This window comes from Heterodontus francisci, chromosome 3, assembly GCF_036365525.1.
Source record: "Heterodontus francisci isolate sHetFra1 chromosome 3, sHetFra1.hap1, whole genome shotgun sequence".
NCBI classification, from domain to species: Eukaryota; Metazoa; Chordata; class Chondrichthyes; order Heterodontiformes; family Heterodontidae; genus Heterodontus; species Heterodontus francisci.
The window spans coordinates 117,967,869-117,980,314 of record NC_090373.1 but is presented as its reverse complement, the minus strand read 5'-3'; positions in this window follow the sequence as shown (position 1 = coordinate 117,980,314).

Below are 12,446 nucleotides of genomic sequence, written 5' to 3'. Positions count from 1 at the left end.
ACTACTGGAGGGGCTACCACCTTATCCCCTGCCAGATCATTACCTAGGAGCAGGTCAAACCCGTTCACAGGCAAACTAGGGACAATCCCTATAGTCGCCGGTCCCGAAACTAGGTGGCATTCCAGGTGCACCCGGTGTATAGGTACAGGCACACACTGCCCTCCAATACCATTCACCACCATTCTGGTGTTCACTGCACTCTCTGGGGGGAAGGTCAGGTCTTTTCCCAGTAAAAGGGATCTGGTGGCCCCTATGTCCTTGAGAATCACAATGGGTTTGGTTACCCCACTCGAGGGATATGAGGTTACTTTCCCTTCAAATACAAAACCCTGATAAGCTTCAGGAATCCTGTTAACTTTTCCTGCATTGACCATAGTAAGCTTCCTGGGTTGCACTATTACTGCAGTTAAAGGCACAGCTTGTTCTGTGCTTTCCATCAGGGTCCTGTCTTCACTGAGCGTGTGTGCCCTGATTAACCCTATTGGTTTCCCCTTTGGTTTCCAGCAGTCAGCTCGTAAATGCTCTGCCTTATTACAATGGAAGCGCACAGGTCTCCGGGTCTCACTCTTGCTCACAGTACCTTCCTTTTTTGGCTGGAGGAGGACCCCCTTTGTGTCCTGCTTTCCTTTCTCTTCCAGGACTGCATGGGCGGATATCACATTCCCGCCCTTTGGCCGGAGTTTTATGCCACCCCAACGAGCCGAATGGTGGCGGGTGTGGGGGGGTGGCATAAAATGGAGCGGGGTGCTCTGGGAGCCTTTCCTGACCCGCCTCCGTCTCTGCCTCTCTTTAGATAGGGCAGGGTGGGGGTGGGGGGTGAAAAATGGGACGCCTGCCCACCCCAGGCCAATCAAGGTACTTAAGTTGCCACTTAAGGGCCTTCAGCCGCCTACACGTGGATTTTACGCATGGCAAGCAGGCATCCTGGAGCCGGGAAAAGCCACCTGGTCATGGCTGTGGGCCTTCTCATCCTAGTGGCTCCATGATGGGGAGATTAAGAGGATGTGTCAATGACCCTCCACCCCAGGCCTGGCACCAGGAGGCCGCCTCTAGGTACCAGCTGGCATCCAGCCTCACTGGGAGCTTCTATGAAGTCAGGAAGATCCTGGCAGCATCAGGAACTTGCAGGAACATGTTGGGGAGCTGACCCGAAACACTATTTTCAAATTTTGTTCCCAGTCTGCCTCCAAAGGGCTAATAAGATTTTTCCCAAAGTGTCTGATACTACAGTCTCAAGTTGCTTTTTAAGTTCCACAAGATTCACACTTCGGCAGGGCCCTGGAAGGACTTGTAAGAGGTGAAACCATCACCCGGCCCTTAAAAGGTTAATAATGCCAAGCAGGCCGAACCTATGCTGGGAGTTCCTACTTCACCAGCTCAGCATTAACCCCAGGTAGAATTAAAGATTTATACATCATGAGATTACATTTGCCAGTCTCCACATTGGGCAAATGGGCCCTGTCGGCATGGTCCAGGTCAGGAAGTGAGGGGTAACATTGAATCAGCTCTCTTGCACTAAAGGCAAAAGGGTAAGTTGGATGGGGTCTGGGGCAGGGGTGAGGAGGTGCAGTGGCGGAGGAGAGTGGATAAAACAATAAAAAGATCACAATTTACTGTTGTTATTCTTTTATAGATATCTTTTATAGGTACATTGTTCTTTTTGTGTCATCTTTGCTGACTACAGGAGCTAGGTAGTCTAATAGATTGAAGATTTAAATTAGTTCAGCTATCTTCTTACTCAGCTCAAGGAAAGATCTGGCCATTTATATAGCTTTCACTGACATTCAGTTTGGGTTCTGCCAGAATGACTCAGCTTTAGACCTTATCAGAGTCTTTATCCAGTTACAGATAGTAGAGCTAAGTGCAACAGAAAAGCTGGAGTACCTGCCTTTAACATCAAGCCAGTTTTCAACTAAGTTTGGCATCAAGGAGTGCCAGTAAAACGAAGGTCAAGGAAACAAATCTAGTAAAAGGAGTCATACCTGACAGATGGTTATGGTTGGTGTAAGACCCTCTCTCTGGTCTAAAGGCCTTTACTCTGGATATCAATAGCACACAACAACTTGGATACTGTTCCACAAAATCAGGTACACCTTTATTACCCGCTAAGTGACAGCACATACTCACCATACCAGTTGCTTAGTAATCAGGGGAGATGGTGACATATTGGTATTGTCACTGGACGAGTAACCCAGAGACCCAGGGTATAGGTCTGGGGACACGGGTTTGAATCCCACCACGACAGAAAGTGGAATTTGAATGCAATTAATAAAGCTGGGATTTAAAGCTAGCCTAATGATGGCCATGAAACCATTGTCAAATGTTGTAAAAACCCATCTGGTTCACGAATGTCCTTCAGGGAAGGAATTTTTTTAAAATTCATTCATGGGATGTGGGCGTCGCTGGTCAGGCCAGCATTTATTGCCCATCCCTAATTGCCCTTGAGAAGGTGGTGGTGATCTGCCTTCTTGAACCACTGCAGTCCATTTAGGGTAGGTACACCCACAATGCTGTTAGGAAGGGAGTTCCAGGATTTTGACCCAGTGACAGTGACGGAACGGCGATTTAGTTCCAAGTCAGGATGGTGTGTGACTTGGAGGGGAACTTGCAGGTGGTGGTGTTCCCATGCATTTGCTGCCCTTGTCCTTCTAGTTGGTAGAGGTCATGGGTTTGGAAGGTTCTGTCTAAGGAGCCTTGGTGCATTGCTGCAGTGCATCTTGTAGATGGTACACACTGCTGCCACTGTGCGTCAGTGGTGGAGGGAGTGAATGTTTGTAGATGGGGTGCCAATTAAGGCAGCTGCTTTGTCCTGGATGGTGTCGAGCTTCTTGAGTGTTGTTGGAGCTGCACCCATCCAGGCAAGTGGAGAGTATTCCATCACACTCCTGACTTGTGCCTTGTAGATGGTGGACAGGCTTTAGGGAGTCAGGAGGGGAGTTACTCGCCTCAGGATTCCTAGCCTCTGACCTGCTCTTGTAGCCATGGTATTTATATGGCTACTCCAATTCAGTTTCTGGTCAATGGTAGCCCCTAGGATGTTGATAGTGGGGGATTCAGCAATGGCAATGCCATTGAATGTCAAGGGGAGATGGTTAGATTCTCTCTTGTTGGAGATAGTCATTGCTATGTCATTGTATGGCGCGAATGTTACTTGTCACTTATCAGCCCAAGCCTGGATATTTTCCAGGTCTTGCTGCATTTCTACACGGACTGCTTCAGTACCTGGTCTGGCCTACATGTCTTAGAGATACAGCACTGAAACAGGCCCTTCGGCCCACCGAGTCTGTGCCGACCATCAACCACCCATTTATACTAATCCTACACTAATCCCATATTCCTCCCTCATCCCCACCTGTCCCTATATATTTCCCTACGACCTACCTATACTGGGGGCAATTTATAATGGCCAATTAACCTATCAACCTGCAAGTCTTTGGCATGTGGGAGGAAACCGGAGCACCCGGAGGAAACCCACTTGCAAACTCCGCACAGGCAGTGCCCAGAATCGAACCCGGGTCCCTGGAGCTGTGAGGCTGCGGTGCTAACCACTGCACCACTGTGCCACCCCTGTGATGTGACTCCAGACCCAGAGCAATGTGGTTGACTTTTAAATGCCCTCTGAAATGACCTAGCAAACCACTCAGTTTCTACGAAGGCAATAAAGAATGAAACCGGACGGACCACCTAGCATCGACCTAGGCACCAGAAGCAACAACGGCAAACCCAGCCCTGTCAACCCTGCGAAGTCCTCCTTACTCACATCTGGGGGCTTGTGCCAAAGTTGGGAGAGCTGTCCCACAGACTAGTGAGGCAACAGCCTGACATAGTCATACTCACAGAATCATATCTGACAATGTCCCAGACGCTGCCATCACCATACCCGGGTATGTCCTATCCAACTGGCAGGACACACCCACAAAAGGTGGCGGCACAGTGGTATACATTCTACAGGGAGTTGCCCTGGGAGTCCCCAACATCGACTCCGGACCCCATGAATTCTCATGGCATCAGGTCAAGCATGGGCAAAGAAACCTCCTGCTGATTACCACCTACCACCCCGCCGCCCGCCCCCACCTCCCCTCCCACTTTAGCTGATGAATCAGTACTCCTCCGTGTTGAACACCACTTGGAGGAAGCACTGAGGGTGGCAAGGGCGCAGAATGTACTCTGGGTGGGGGACTTCAATATCCAACACCAAGAGTGGCTCAGTAGCACCACGACTGACCGAGTCCTAAAGGACATAGCTGCTCAACTGGGTCTGCGGCAGGTGGTGAGAGAACCAAGAGGGAAAAACATATTTGACCTCGTCCTCAGCAATCTGCCTGCCGCAGATGCTTCTGTCCATGACTGTATTGGTAGGAGTGACCACTGCACAGTCCATGTGGAGACGAAGTCCCGTCTTCACATTAAGGATACCCTCCATCGTGTTGTGTTGCACTATCACCGTGCTAAATGGGATAGACTTTGAACGGATCTAGCAACGGAAAATTGGGCATCCATGAGGCGCTGTGGGCCATCAGCAACAGCAGAATTGTACTCAACCACAATCTGTAACTTCATGGCCCGGCATATCCCCCACTCTACTACGACTATCAAGCCGGGGGGGGGGTCAACCCTGGTTCAATGAAATGTGCAGGAGGGCATGGCAGGAGCAGCACCAGGCATACCTGAAAATGAGATGCCAACCTGGTGAAGCTACAACACAGGACTACTTCCATGCCAAACAGTGTCGGTAGCATGTGATAGACAGAGCTAAGCAATCCCACAGCCAACGGATCAGATCTATGCTCTGCAGTCCAGTCACATCCAGTTGCAAATGGTGGTTGACAATTAAACTACTAACTGGAGGAGGTGGCACCACAATTAACCCCATCCTCAATTTGCAACAATCTTCAGCCAGAAGTGCCGAGTTGATGATCCATTTCGGCCTCCTCCTGAAGTCCCCAGCATCACAGATGCCAGTCTTCAGCCAATTCAATTCATTCCACGTGATATCAAAAAATGACTGAAGGCACTGAATAATGCAAAGGCTATGGGCCCTGACAATATTCTGGCAATTGTACTAAAGACCTGTGCTCCAGAACTTGCCACGCCCCTAGCCAAGCTGTTCCAGTACAGCTACAACACTGGCATCTACCCGGCATTTTGGAAAATTGCCCAGGTATGTCCCGTACGCAAAAAGAAGGACATGTCCAACCCAGCCAATTACTGCCCCATCAGTCTATTCTTGATCATCAGTAAAGTAATGGAAGGTGTCGTCAACAGTGCGATCAGGTGGTACTTGCTTAGCAATAACCTGCTCAGCGGCGATCAGTTTGGGGTCCGCCGGAGCCATTCAGCTCCTGACCTCATTACAGCCTTGGTTCAAACATGGACAAAAGAGCTGAATTCAAGAGGTGAGGTGAGAGTAACTGCCCTTGACATCAAGGCAGCATTTGACTGAGTATGGCATCAAGAAGCCCGAGCAAAATTGGAGTCAATGGGAATCAGGGGAAAACTCTCTGCTGGTTGGAGTCATACCTTGCACAAAGAAAGATGGTTGTTGTTGTTGGAGGTCAATCATCTGAGCTCCAGGACATCACTGCAGGAGTTCCTTGGGGTAGTGTCCTAGGCCCAACCATTTTCAGCTGCTTCATTAATGACCTTCCTTCAATCATTAGGTCTGAAGTGTGGATGTTCGCTGATGATTGCACAATGTTCAGCACCATTCACATCTTCTCAGATACTGAAACAGTCCGTGCAAAAATGCAGAAAGATCTGGACAATATCCAGGCTTGGGCTGAGAAGTGAAAAGTAACATTCGCGCCACACAAGTGCTCGGCAATGGCCATCTCCAACAAGAGAGAATCTAACCATCACCTCTTGACATTCAATGGCATTACGATCGCTGAATCCCCCACTATCAACATTCTGGGGGATACCATTGACCAGAAACTGAACTGCAGTAGCCATACTACAATGGCTACAAGAGCAGGTCAGAGGCTAGGAATCTCAGGATTACTCCCTGCGCCATGTGCCAGTGAGGGTAGAAATAGGAGGATAAGGCAAATGAATGCGTGACTGAAAAGCTGGTGTAGGCGGGAGGGCTTCAGCTACTTGGATCATTGGGATCTCTTCTGGTGCAGAGGTGACCTGTACGAGAGGGACAAGTTGCATCTGAACTGGAAGGGACCAATATCCTTGCGGGGAGGTTTGCTAGTACTACGGAAACATGGTTGAGGGATGGGCAGGACCGGCAGCTCAATGTTCCGGGGTACCAATACTTGCGGAGTGACAGAGGTGGAGGTAAGAGAGGAGGGGGAGTTGCACTATTGAATCGGGAGGACATCACGGCAGTACTTAGAGGATATCCCGGAGGATATTGAGAGGGTTTATAGGGAGGTAGTCACACCTCAGGTAAAAGAAGTAGGTAGATGGGTTACCGTCAGGGGAAGGAGAGGGAACCAGCAGGCAGTGCAGGGATCCCCTGTGGCCGTTTCCCTCAACAACAGGTATACCGTTTTGGATACTGTTGTGGGGGACGACTTACCAGGGGTAAGCAATGGGGTACAGGGCTCTGGCACAGAGTCTGTCCCTGTTGCTCAGAAGGGAAGGGGGAAGAGGAGCAGAGCATTAGTCATTGGGGACTCCATAGTTAGGGGAACAGATAGGAGGTTCTGTGGGAACGAGAGAGACTCACGGTTGGTGTGTTGCCTCCCAGGTGCCAGGGTTCGTGATGTCTCGGATCGTGTTTTTGGGATCCTTAAGGGGGAGGGGGAGCAGCCCCAAGTCGTGGTCCACATAGGCACCAACGACATAGATAGGAAGAGAGATAGGGATTTAAGGCAGAAATTCAGGGAGCTAGGGTGGAAGCTTAGAGCGAGAACAAACAGAGTTGTTATCTCTGGGTTGTTGCCCGTGCAACGTCCTAGCGAAGCGAGGAATAGGGAGAGAGAGAGGAGTTGAACACGTGGCTGCAGGGATGGTGTAGGAGGGAGGGTTTTGGTTTCCTGGATAATTGGGGCTCTTTCTGGGGAAGGTGGGACCTGTACAAACAGGATGGTCTTCACCTGAACCAGAGGGGTACCAATATCCTGGGGGGGAGATTTGCTAGTGCTCTTCGGGGGGGTTTAAACTAATTCAGCAGGGGGATGGGAACCTAAATTGTAGTTCCAGTGTACAGGATGTTGAGAGTAGTGAGGTCAGGGATAAGGTTACAAGGACGCAAGAGGGTACTGACAAGCAAGAACTTGGTTTAAAGTGTGTCTACTTCAATGCCAGGAGCATCCGGAATAAGGTGGGTGAGCTTGCAGCATGGGTTGGTACCTGGGATCTCGATGTTGTGGCCACTTCGGAGACATGGGTAGAGCAGGGACAGGAATGGATGTTGCAGGTTCCGGGATTTAGATGTTTCAGTAAGAACAGAGAAGATGGTAAAAGAGGGGGGGGTGTGGTATTGTTAATCAAGGAGAGTATTACGGCGGCAGAAAGGACGTTTGAGGACTTGTCTACTGAGGTAGTATGGGCCGAGGTTAGAAACAGGAGAGGTGAGGTCACCCTGTTGGGAGTCTTTTATAGACCTCCAAATAGTTCCAGAGATGTAGAGGAAAGGATAGCGAAGATGATTCTCGACAGGGGCGAGAGTAACAGGGTAGTTGTTATGGGGGACTTTAACTTTCCAAATATTGACTGGAAATACTATAGTTCGAGTACTTTAGATGGGTCAGTTTTTGTCCAGTGTGTGCAGGAGGGTTTTCTGACACAGTATGTAGACAGGCCAACCAGGGGCGATGCCACATTGGATTTGGTACTGGGTAATGAACCCGGCCAGGTGTTAGATTTAGATGTCGGTGAGCACTTTGGTGATAGTGATCACAATTCGGTTAGGTTTACCTTAGCGATGGGCAGGGACAGGCATATACCGCAGGGCAAAAATTATAGCTGGGGGAAAGGAAATTATGATGCGATTAGGCAAGATTTAGGATGCGTAGGATGGGGAAGGAAACTGCAGGGGATGGGCACAATCGAAATGTGCAGCTTATTCAGGGAGCAGCTACTGCGTGTCCTTGATAAGTATGTACCTGTGAGGCAGGGAGGAAGTTGTCGAGCGAGGGAGCCGTGGTTTACTAAAGAAGTTGAAGCGCTTGTCAAAAGGAAGAAGAAGGCTTATGTTAGGATGAGATGTGAAGGCTCAGTTAGGGCGCTTGAGAGTTACAAGCTAGCCAGGAAGGATCTAAAGGGAGAGCTAAGAAGAGTGAGGAGAGGACACGAGAAGTCATTGGCGGATAGGATCAAGGAAAACCCTAAGGCTTTCTATAGGTATATCAGGAATAAAAGAATGACTAGAGTTAGATTAGGGCCAATCAAGGATAGTAGTGGGAAGTTGTGTGTGGAATCAGAGGAGATAGGCGTAGTGTTAAATGAATATTTTGCGTCAGTATTTACAGTAGAGAAAGAAAATGTTGTCGAGGAGAATACTGAGATTCAGGCTACTAGGCTAGATGGGATTGAGGTTCACAAGGAGGAGGTGTTAGCAATTTTGGAAAGTGTGAAAATAGATAAGTCCCCTGGGCCAGATGGGATTTATCCTAGGATTCTCTGGGAAGCCAGGGAGGAGATTGCAGAACCTTTGTCCTTGATCTTTATGTCGTCATTGTCGACAGGAATAGTGCCGGAAGACTGGAGGATAGCAAATGTTGTCCCCTTGTTCAAGAAGGGGAGTAGAGACAGCCCTGGTAATTATAGACCTGTGAGCCTTACTTCGGTTGTGGGTAAAATGTTGGAAAAGGTTATAAGAGATAGGATTTATAATCATCTTGAAAAGAATAAGTTCATTAGAGATAGTCAGCACGGTTTTGTGAAGGGTAGGTCGTGCCTCACAAACCTTATTGAGTTTTTTGAGAAGGTGACCAAACAGGTGGATGAGGGTAAAGCCGTGGATGTGGTGTATATGGATTTCAGTAAGGCGTTTGATAAGGTTCCCCACGGTAGGCTATTGCAGAAAATACGGAAGTATGGGATTGAAGGTGATTTAGTGCTTTGGATCAGAAATTGGCTAGCTGAAAGAAGACAGAGGGTGGTGGTTGATGGCAAATGTTCATCCTGGAGTTTAGTTACTAGTGGTGTACCGCAAGGATCTGATTTGGATCTGCTGTTTGTCATTTTTATAAATGACCTGGATGAAGGTGAAGAAGGGTGGGTTAGTAAATTTGCGGATGACACGAAGGTCGGTGGAGTTGTGGATAGTGCCGAAGGATGTTGTAGGTTACAGAGGGACATAGATAGGCTGCAGAGCTGGGCTGAGAGATGGCAAATGGAGTTTAATGCGGAAAAGTGTGAGGTGATTCACTTTGGAAGGAGTAACAGGAATGCAGAGTACTGGGCTAATGGGAAGATTCTTGGTCGTGTTGATGAACAGAGAGATCTTGGTGTCCAGGTACATAAATCCCTGAAAGTTGCCACCCAGGTTAATAGGGCTGTTAAGAAGGCATATGGTGTGTTAGCTTTTATTATTAGGGGGATCGAGTTTCGGAGCCACGAGGTCATGCTGCAGCTGTACAAAACTCTGGTGCGGCCGCACCTGGAGTATTGCGTGCAGTTCTGGTCACCACATTATAGGAAGGATGTGGAAGCTTTGGAAAGGGTGCAGAGGAGATTTACTAGGATGTTGCCTGGTATGGAGGGAAGGTCTTACGAGGAAAGGCTGAGGGACTTGAGGTTGTTTTCGTTGGAGAGAAGGAGGAGGAGAGGTGACTTAATAGAGACATATAAGATAATCAGAGGGTTAGATAGGGTGGATAGTGAGAGTCTTTTTCCTCGGATGGTGATGGCAAACATGAGGGGACATAGCTTTAAGTTGAGGGGTGATAGATATAGGACAGATGTCAGAGGTAGTTTCTTTACTCAGAGTAGTAGGGGCGTGGAACGCCCTGCCTGCAACAGTAGTAGACTCGCCAACTTTAAGGGCATTTAAGTGGTCATTGGATAGACATATGGATGAAAATGGAATAGTGTAGGTCAGATGGTTTCAACATTGAGGGCCGAAGGGCCTGTACTGCGCTGTAATGTTCTATGTTCTATGAATGTCCAGCGAGGCCATATGGGTAGAACTTAGAAATAAGAAAGGGGTGATCACTTTGATAGGATTATACTATAGGCCCCCCAATAGTCAGAGGGAATTGGAGGAGCATATATGTAGGGAAATCACAGATAGGTGTAGGAATTATAGGGTTGTAATAGTAGATGATTTTAACTTCCCTAATATTGACTGGGGCTGCCTTAGTGCTAAAGGATCAGCTGGGGAAGAATTTGTTAAGCGTGTCCAGGATAGTTTTCTGAAGCAGTACGTGGAGGGCCCGACTAGAGAAGGGGCTACACTCGACCTCCTTTTAGGAATTGAGGATGGGCAAGTGGTTGAGGTGTCAGTGGGGGATCATTTTGGGACCAGTGACCATAACTCTATTCACTTCAAGATAGTTATGGAAAAGGATAGGATTGGTCCTCAGGTTGAAGTCCCAAATTGGGGGAAGACTAATTTCGATGGCATCAGACAGGAACTCTCAAAAGTTGAAAGGGAGAGGCTGTTTACAGGTAAAGGAATGTCTGGCAGGTGGGAGGCTTTTAAAAGTGAGATAGGAAGAGTTCAGGGCTGGCATGTTCCTGTTCGATGGAAGGGCAAGGCTGGCAAGTTTAGGGAACCTTGGTTGACGAGGGATATTGAGGATCTGGTCAGGACAAAGAAGGAGGCATATGTCAGGTATAGGCAGCTGGGATCCAGCGAGTCCCTCGAGGAGTATAGGGGATATAGGAGTACACTTAAGAAGGAAATTAGGAGGGCAAAAAGGGGCCATGAGATTTCCCTGGCAGATGATAAAGGAGAATCCTAAAAGATTCTAAAAGTATATTAAGAGTAAAAGGGTAGCTAGGGAGAGAGTAGGTCCCCTTAAGGATCAGTGTGGTAATCTATGTGTGGAGCCATGGGAAATGGGCGAGGTCTTAAATGAATACTTCTCGTCTGTACTTACCGTGGAGAAGGTCATGGAAGCTAGTGAGTTCAAGGGAGGGAACAGCGATATCCTGGAGCATGTCAACATTAAAAAGGAGTAGGTGTTGGAGGTTTTGAAACGCATTAAGGTGGATAAATCCCTAGGGCCTGACCAGGTGTATCCTAGGATGCTATGGGAAGCAAGGCGGGAGATTGCTGGGGCCTTGGCAGAGATTTCTGTATCATCGTTAGCCCCGGGTGAGGTACCGGAAGACTGGAGGAGAACTAATGTTGTGCCTTTGTTGAAGAAGGGCAGCAGGGATAAGCCAGGGAACTAGCCTTACATCAGTGGTGGGAAAGGTATTGGAAGGGATTCTGAGAGACAGGATTTATATGCATTTGGAAAGGCATGGTCTGATTAGGGATAGTCAGCATGGCTTTGTGCGTGGGAAATCGTGTCTCCCAAATTTGATTGAGTTTTGAGGAGATGACCAAGAGGATTGATGAGGGCAGGGCGATGGACGTTGTCTACATGGACTTTAGCAATGCCTTTGACAAGGTCCCGCATGGTAGGATGGTCCAGAAGGTTTGAACATATGTGATCCAGGCTCAGCTAGCCAATTGGATACAAAATTGGCTTGGTGATAGGAGGCAGAGAGTGGTAGTGGAGGGTTGTTTTTCAGATTGGAGGCCGGTGACCAGTGGTGTGCCGCAGGGATCGGTGCTAGGCCCTCTGTTGTTTTTCATATATATTAATGACTTGGATGTGAATGTAAGGGGCATGATTGGTAAGTTTGCAGATGACACCAAAATTGGTGGTATAGTGGACAGTGAAGAAGGTTGTCTAAGGTTACAAAAGGATATAGATCAACTGGGAAAGTGAGCAAGGGATTGGCAAGTGGAATTTAATGCAGACAAGTGTGAAGTGATGCATTTTGGGAAGTTAAACCAGGGCAGACATATACAGTGAATGGCAGGGCCCTGGGGTGTGTTGTTGAGCAGAGAGACCTTGGGGTGCAAGTATATAGTTCCCTGAAAGTGACAACACAGGTACACAGGGTGGTGAAGAAGGCATATGGCATGCTTGCGTTCATTGGCCGAGGCATTGAGCACAAGAGCTGGGATGTCATGTTACAGTTGGACATAACGTTGGTTCGGCCGCATTTGGAGTACTGTGTGCCGTTCTGGTCGCCACACTACAGGAAAGATGTGATTAAGCTAGAGAGGGTGCAGGAAAGATTCACAAGGATGTTGCCTGGTTTGGAGGGCTTGAGTTATAAAGAGAGACTGGATAGGCTGCGCCTGTTTTCCCTGCAGCGAAGGAGGCTTAGAGGGGACATGATAGAGGTACAAAAAATTATGAGAGGCATAGATGGGATAGATAGCCAATCTGTTTTCCATGGTCGGAGTAACTAAAACCAGAGGGCATAGATTTAAGGTGAGAGGGAGGAGGTTTAAAGGGGATCAAAGGGGTAAATTTTTC